The sequence below is a fragment of the Pezoporus wallicus genome, unplaced genomic scaffold, assembly GCF_028554395.1.
Source record: "Pezoporus wallicus isolate ANWC-B61680 ecotype Strahan unplaced genomic scaffold, APGP_CSIRO_Pwel_v1 contig_11493, whole genome shotgun sequence".
NCBI classification, from domain to species: Eukaryota; Metazoa; Chordata; class Aves; order Psittaciformes; family Psittacidae; genus Pezoporus; species Pezoporus wallicus.
This window is the reverse complement of record NW_026635895.1, coordinates 947,962-953,961: the sequence shown is the minus strand read 5'-3', so window position 1 is coordinate 953,961 and position 6,000 is coordinate 947,962. Positions and strand designations below refer to the sequence as shown.

Here is a 6,000-nt window from a genome sequence, read left to right as displayed (position 1 = left end):
TGGGTCAGAAAGGAATGAACCAGCAGGATGATCCAAGACCTCTGTCACTTCTGCAATTCTTTCATCTCTAAACCAGCCCAACTTAGAAAAACATAGAATTCATAGAATCATGGAATGTTTTGGGTTGGAAGGGACCTTAAAGCTCATCCAGTTCCAACCCCGTGCCATGGGCAGGGACACCTTCCACTAGAGCAGCTTGCTCCAAGCCCCTGTGTCCAACCTGGCCTTGAGCGCTGCCAGGGATGGGGCAGCCACAGCTTCTCTGGGCACCCTGTGCCAGCGCCTCAGCACCCTCACAGGGAAGAGCTTCTGCCTTAGATCTAACCTGAACTTGCCCTGTTTCAGTCTGAACCCACCACCCCTTGTCCTGTCGCTGCAGTCCCTGATGAAGAGTCCCTCCCCAGCATCCTTGCAGCCCCCTTCAGACACTGGAAGCTGCCCTGAGGTCTCTACGCAGCTTCTCTTCTCCAGGCTGAACAGCCCCAATGTTCTCAGCCTGTCTCCACATGGGAGGTGCTCCAGCCTCTGAGCATCCTCGTGGCTGCTTCTGGACTTGCTCCAACAGCTCTCAATTCATTAGTCTCTAACAAGACCTGGACAGAGCAATAGCACATACCAGAAGACATTTGTTGCTTTGCTGCTCTTTGTAAGCGGCGGGAGGCTTCAGGAGGTTTTCAGCTAAGCCACCCTGGCAGCTTGCTGCTGCAGCAGCTCCCTTGGACCTCACCAAAATGGCAGGAAACGAACCCAAACAGGGAGAGGGAAGAGCCTTCTGCCTTGGTGAGCTGCACCAGCTCGGCGGGGCAGGGAGGAGAGAGCAAGGTCTCCCTCTTCTGACAGCAAGCGGGCGACTGAGCCAGGCAGGACTTCACCGTGGCTTCAGGGCTCCCGTTGCTCATCACTTAATCGGTGCCACAGCGTTGTTAAAAGGCACCGCGACAAGCCCATAGAATTACTCTGAGGTTTGAAACTGTAAATAGTGATACGGTTTGTGACTCAAAACCAGGCAGCTTGATACTCAAAGCCCTGAAGATTAGAAGGAGGCTCAGGAAAACCGAGAACATAAATTAAGGCTTTGTGCTTTTGATGGAGACCAGCTGATGAATCGCAGGGTACACACAAAGAATGCGGTGCGGCTGTAGCCAGCCCCCCGGTTCTCTTGAGGTGTTGACCAAAGCTAAACGAACTACTTGACTTCATTCAGAAGAGTTTTGCGTAGCTAAACTTGTTACAGCAGAGGAAGACGGGTCCAGCTTGTAGTATGTGAAAAGGCTGCTTGAGAATGACTCTTTGTTTGAATTTTAATAGGACATTTGCTTCTGTTTTGAGAGTTACGGAAGAAACCTGAGCGTTTCGGGTAAACCACGTCACACCTGGCCAATTCCATATAGAATGGTTTGTACTGATAAGCTGGGCAAGTCCAGAAGCTGAGACAGACCTAGAAGGGCTGCGTTAAACCCCACTGCTTATTTTCAAAGGTAATTTTGGAAATCAGAGGCAATCTGGGCTATTCTGGGTTCCAGACTAGACACAAAAAAACAAACAGAGGCAAGGCACATGTTGAGTTGTGGTTTTAATTCTATTTTCAACCTCGTTTCTATGACTTAGGACTCCAGCAAGCAAACAAGCCAACCACCGAATCCCAGACTCAGCATAGCCTTTGCACAGCTCAGCACGGTTACAGTATCTGAATGGTATTTTTCACTTAAGTAAAACTAAGATGAGAAAATGGCTAGCTGGCTGGGAAAAGAAAAAAACACCACCCAAACCCTCTCTTTCTCTTGATATTTTAAGCAACTGAGACCTCTGCTGTAGCACAAAGGAGTTTAGCAGCCGGTGGGTGACATCATACTTGTTCACTCTTGCTCTAATCTACACTGCAAATCAAAGCAATCTCATAAAAGGTTAAATTATTAAGAGCAGTGGCCCGGTGGAAGTGCCATGCAGCCAGGAAACCAGGATGACCATAAAAAGAAAACGAAGCTGCTGGTAACCATTATAATGCAAGGCTGAATCAGAAACGCTAAAACCAAAGCCCTATTTCTGTTCTTGAGAGTGCTGTTGGCTTTTTTCTCCCCTCTCTGAAGGCAGAAGCAGGCCCCGTAACCACCCGTTTCGGTTTCTCTCTTCCCAGACACGGCTTCTTATGCTAACTTGTCATTGCCCGTGAGCTTGAACAGAGCACTGCGTAAGCTGTATGCATCACATAGCTGCTCCCAAGATGCAAAATCCTTCCCTGCAAGGGAACATTTTGGTGCAATCTAATGCGAATGCTGAGCTCCAGGGAGGCAGGACCGATGAGGAGTGTCACCGTGCCGTTTCTGTAGAATCAAAGACGAAAGAAAAGGGTGATTTAAGACAACCAGCGGCAAAGCTCCGTGACCACAGCAGCAAGTTCCTACAGGGCTCGCTCTATTACAGAATCAACTTCCACATTAACGCGAGGCGCAGGAGCGGAGGCCGCGGGCAGCGAGGAAGCTCGTACCCCTCACTGGGCCGAGCCATTGCCTCACCGAGCCGAGCCCTTTCCCGCACCGAGCCGAGCCCTTTCCCGCACCGAGCCGAGCCCTTCCCGCACCGGGCAGAGCCCTTCCCGTTGAGACCGCGCCTCCACCGCAGCGCCCACTGTCCGGCTCCGGCGCCCCGGCGCTGAGGGAGACCCCTCGGCAGCAGCGGGGAGCCCTCCCCGTCCTCCTCCTTCTCGCCCCCATCCTCTCCGCGGCGGGACCCCCCCCCAGCCCCAGCGCCCCGCGGCATGCGGGAGCCCCAGGCCGCCCCTCGCCCGCCTCCCTCCGACTCGCGGCTCCGGCCGCCGCTGACAGGTCTCCGCCGGCGGCCCCGGCACCTGCGCTGCGCTCCCCGCGCTGAGAGGAGGAGCCGCCGGCGGAGCGGGAGGGAAGCGGCGGCAGGCGCAGGGCCGGCGGCGGGCCCGCGGGGCGGCGGGTGCCCCTCAGCCCTCAGCCCGGCCGCCGCGCCGCCGACACCTTACTTCCTGCTTCGCTACCAGACCCATCGCGGCGGAGGGATCCCGCCGCCTCCCGCAGCCTCCTCCCCCTTCTGCTTCTGCTTCCCCCCTTCCCTCTCCCCTGCGAGGGAATAATTTGACAGCGATTTGCTGACACCGGGGGTTGGTTTGGTTTTTTTTACCCTTCTTTTTCTTTCCCTTCCCCGCACCGCGGACCCGCAAAGGCAGCGCGGCGGCGCGGGGAGGCCGCGCCGAGGTAAGTGCCTCTGCCCGGAGCCTCCCCCTGCGCCGTGCGGGGTGCGGCGGCGCCCGCCCCGCTCCGCTCCGCTCCATGTGCCGCCGCCCCGGGGTGGGAGCGGGCAGCGGGGCCGCGCCGCGCCGCGCCGGGCCGGGCCGGGGGGGAGTATGTTTCCTGGCGGAGCGATATTTGTTTACAGGATGAGCGTCGCACTGTAAGTGCAGTAAGGACCGAGCGCGGGCAGCTCTGTCATAAATTCATATCGCGATTGCGCCCTGCTCGCCGACACACGCCCCGCGCCTGCACTTGTTGCAAGGCTTCCACGCCAGGTAGGGCGAACGCTTCGCAAGTTTCGGTTTTGCAGGAGCCGGGGCTGCGCTGGGCGGGAGGGGATTAAAAAAAAAAAGAGAGAAAAGGGGTAAAATAGAAAGTTTGCAGTTTGCGGCTCACTTTCGGTCCGCAGCGCCCGGGAGGCGAGGCCCTGCTGCTGCCGCCGCCTCCTCCTCCTCCTCCGCCGCCGCGGGGTGCCCGGTACCTGCGCGGCCCGGGCGGGAGGATGCAGGGTGCGGGTCCCGGCGCGCCCCGCCGCGGCGCTGCTCCCCTCCCGGCCGATTGAGCGCAGGGGAGGCGGGGAAGGGCAGCTGGGCGCGGAAGTTGTGTCCCAGCGGTGGTCCCCTCGGCCCGGCCCCGGCGGCGAGTAGCAGAGGCGGGCGCGACCGCTGCGCTCGGCGTCGGTGTTGGGGATGAGGCGGCCCCCGGCTCCCTTCCGTGCGGCCGCGGGAGAACTTGGTCTGGATGAACGCGGGTGTCTGCGCCCGATGGGTGCTGGTGGGTGCGGGGGGGCTTTGCTTTACGGCCCGTCGAAACGGGGGGAGTAAGGGGGGAACGAACAGCAGCAACTCTTGGCCAGGTGTTTAAATACCAAAGAGGTGATTTGCATGTCAGATTAACTGGCAGTTCACCAGTTAATAAATGGATAATGCCTACTCATCCTTCTGCTGACTTTACAGAGTGGTTTTCGCGGCTGCCCCACAACTAGACAGGCTTGGCTGTCCGAGATGGGAACTTGGCGGGGTCCGGGAGAATCTGACCTGTGCTGGCTGTCCTAGTGCATCAGCCCTGGTCGTGCTTCAGGTAGCTCCTGCTGAGGCTTATAGGTGTTTGCAGCCTGATACGATAGCGGCAAAATAAACACGATGACCCGTAACTAAGCTATTGATGGAAAACGACACAAAGTGCTTCACACCGTGCTGAATGTTTTGGGCAGGTAATCGCTGGGGGAGAAGTTGTGTCTCTTTGACAGCTATAGTTTGACTGTAAGTATGGGAGGAAGAGGGGAGAGCTCGCCCAGCGAGCTTGAGCCCGGGCTGCCCTGCTGCCCGGACCCACAAGCTCCCCGGACCTGCACAGTGTAGGATGGTGTGACCCGACCTTCCAGTGTTGGTGTATGTGCAAACCCTTTCTTGTTTGGATGTTAACTGGGATCAGAATGGAGCCGTTTCCTTAACGCATCTACCTAGAAATAGCCCACTGCGCTTTGTTGAAGTGACAGGCCGTGATGTGCCCTGGTTGGTATGTTGCCTTTTTCCCTAAGGCTTGTCCGAGGCACGTGTTTAACAACAAAGGTGCTGCTTCTCCGATGCTGTGTCCACGCGTGCGCATCGTGGAAGTTAAGCTATGCTGTTGTGCTTAAAACAAATAAATGTTTTAAGGACATAAGAAACTGCATGCAGTTTTGGTGTCCCCAACATCAGGACCATGTGGAGCTGTTGGAGCAGGTCCAGAGGAGGCCAGGAAGACGATCAGGGGCTGCAGCACTTTTGTCTGAAACGGGCCTACAAGGATGCTGGAGAGGGACCCTTCACCAGGGACTGCAGCGACAGGACAAGGGGTGATGGGTTCAAAGTGAAACAGGGCGAGCTCAGGTTAGATCTAAGGCAGAAGCTCTTCCCTGTGAAGGTGCTGAGGTGCTGGCACAGGGTGCCCAGAGAAGCTGTGGCTGCCCCATCCCTGGCAGGGTTCAAGGCCAGGTTGGACACAGGGGCTTGGAGCAAGCTGCTCTAGTGGAAGGTGTCCCTGCCCGTGGCAGGGGGTTGGAACTGGGTGAGCTTTAAGGTCCCTTCCAACCCAAATCAGTCTGGGATTCTGTGATTAAATGTATTTGTTTGAAATTTAGATAAGTGATTTTTCATAGAAAGAAAATGTGTTGTCTGCATTTGTCTTCTGTAACTGATACTCTGATACAGTTTGGAAAAAAAAAAGGCTTAATTATACCCTCCTCAAAAGTTCTGGCACAAATCAACACTTTTAGGATCTGTTCTGCCACCACGGATAAGTGCCTTGTGTTTCTAAAGCTGGGAGGCTCCAGAATGGATCGGAGCAGCACTGTCGGCATGGCAGTCAAACCAGCGGTTCCTGAAGAGCCAAGAACGCTCCAGTTCCTGCACTTCACTGTGGAAGCTGGCCTGAGTGAGGAGTACAGAACCGGCCTCTTGGTGAACTAAGGCCAGAGCTTAATCATGCTGCTATCAGTGCATGTCCTGCTGCTGGCATCCCGCCGTGGGAGAGAGGAAAGAGGCCAGGAGGTAGCTGGGTAGGCATCCTGCCTCCAGTGTTTGCATCACCCCTGCTTGGCCCAGCAGGAGCATGAATAAACCACAGTGTGACTAACCTCTGCCATTGACTCACGTTGTATTGGACAGACCAAAAAGGTCTCCATGTCTTATCCACTTAACGTTTCTCTGCGTTCACGTTACCACTTATGACCTGTCTCTGAGAACACTCCACTCTGCGTTTA

General features: G+C 56.1%; 1 protein-coding gene across 2 annotated transcripts in view; it reads left to right on the top strand.

Annotated features, from left to right (window-relative positions):
* Nucleotides 1-3,144: 3,144 nt before the first annotated feature.
* TRERF1 (transcriptional regulating factor 1) overlaps nt 3,145-6,000 on the top strand; it is a 100,670-nt gene continuing 97,814 nt past the window's right edge. For both annotated transcript variants that reach the window (XM_057398503.1, XM_057398502.1), the window contains exon 1: nt 3,145-3,221. The gene's annotated coding sequence lies outside the window, so the exon portion shown is untranslated. The remainder of the gene's footprint in view (nt 3,222-6,000) is intronic.